General features: G+C 39.6%; 1 non-coding gene across 1 annotated transcript; it reads right to left on the bottom strand.

Annotated features, from left to right (window-relative positions):
* Window positions 1-1,192: 1,192 nt before the first annotated feature.
* Window positions 1,193-1,299, bottom strand: LOC145091174 (small nucleolar RNA R71). Its single transcript, XR_013702062.1, has one exon. It is a non-coding gene; the product is annotated as a small nucleolar RNA R71 (small nucleolar RNA).
* Window positions 1,300-1,641: the final 342 nt, after the last annotated feature.

Here is a 1,641-nt window from a genome sequence, read left to right as displayed (position 1 = left end):
TGTTAGTTAGTGTGTTAAAGTTTCTAGTTTTGAAAAACTAGAGAAAACCTTTTACTTTTATTACTTGTTTAGTTAATTCTAGTTACTAGTTTAATTTTCGTTCCTTGAGTTCGATACCCTACTTGCTCAACTATACCACTAATAGACATGTTCACTGCCTTTGTGTGTTTAAATTACATCTTAAAAGTAGGACTAAAACCAGTACATTTATATACACATCAAGTTTTTGGCGCCGTTGTCGGGGAACGGTTCAAAAATTAGTTCTTATTTCTAGTGTTATCGATCGTTTATGTGAGATCTATCTTGCACAAGGTTACTGCTCTAGTAATTTAGTTATTAGCTTATGTTATGATTTTCTATATTTCTAGATTTTTTGTTAAATCTTTTTTTCTATTTTAGTCTTGAACTCGCCGAGTGCAATCGAGGCTACTCAACGAGTCCACAACTGATTTTCAGTTTCGTTTTTTGTTTTTTGTCGCGTGTTTCTTGTTTTGATTGCAGGTATCATATGACCCGAGGATCCAACACTCCTTTGGTTCCTCCATTTGAAGACCCGGAATCCGCTCTTAGAAAGAACAAAGACAAAACTATTGAAACCACTAACCCGCCAAAGAAATCACTTTTCAAGGACCTTAAATCAGTCTTTGGAAAGAAGAAAAACAAGAAGGCAGGTGAGTCTAGTAGTCAAAAGAGCGAAGAAAGCAAGTTGGAGAGTTTTGAAGATAATAAAAGAGAAACTAAATTCGAGTACGACTACGAATCCGAATACGAAGAAGGAAGCAACCTAGAAGGAGAACCCGACAACATCATGGCGAACATCGATGAAGTCACCATTGGCGAATGGAAGAAAATAATATGTGATGATACCGGCCCAGGACACTTGCAACCCGCAATTCCTGCAACTGCCACTGTTGAACATAAGGTCCACATACTTCCTCAACTTAAGGAGATCCCATTCTACGGGAATGATCATGAAGACGCATACAAGCATTTAGACAAGGTCAACGACGTAGCCGACTACTTCAATGTTCCTAATGTACCTCGCGACACAATTTTACTTCGTATGCTACCGGTCACATTTAAGGGGGGTGCGAAAGATTAGCTAAAATCACTCCCTCCAGGATCCATCACAACTTGGGCTAAAATGAAAGAAGAATTTATAGGCCAGTTTTGCCCTCCCTCAAACATAGCCAAGTTGAAGAAAGCCATAGCCAATTTTGAAAAACAATTTCGAGATTCACTTTATGAGGCATGGGAGAGATACAAGGGCTTACTAAGGAACTGCCCACATCATGATCTCAACAGTCAACAAGAAGTCTCCATTTTCTATGATGGAGTCAATGTAACAACTAGGCAGCTCCTTGATTCGCAAGGACCTCTCACAAAGAAACCTCCCCCGGTGATAAAAGAGCTAATTGAAGAATTCTCTAAGCACTCTAGATAATATCATAACCCATTGAATGACCTAACTGGAGAGGCGGTGAATTCTATTACTGATGACATGGCAGCAATGATGGCAAAATTGGAAAGCATGGACCGAAGACTGACTAATATGGACTAATCCATCCATGCCATTAGAGCGGGCACTACTAGAAAAACAACCTTTTACGACGCGCACAGACGACGCGCAAATGCGTGTCA

The sequence above is a fragment of the Lactuca serriola genome, chromosome 2, assembly GCF_051521515.1.
Source record: "Lactuca serriola cultivar US96UC23 chromosome 2, Lser_US96UC23_V15, whole genome shotgun sequence".
Lineage (NCBI taxonomy): Eukaryota > Viridiplantae > Streptophyta > Magnoliopsida > Asterales > Asteraceae > Lactuca > Lactuca serriola.
Note: the sequence above shows the minus strand (reverse complement) of the source record. Positions and strands in the feature narration are given on the sequence as shown.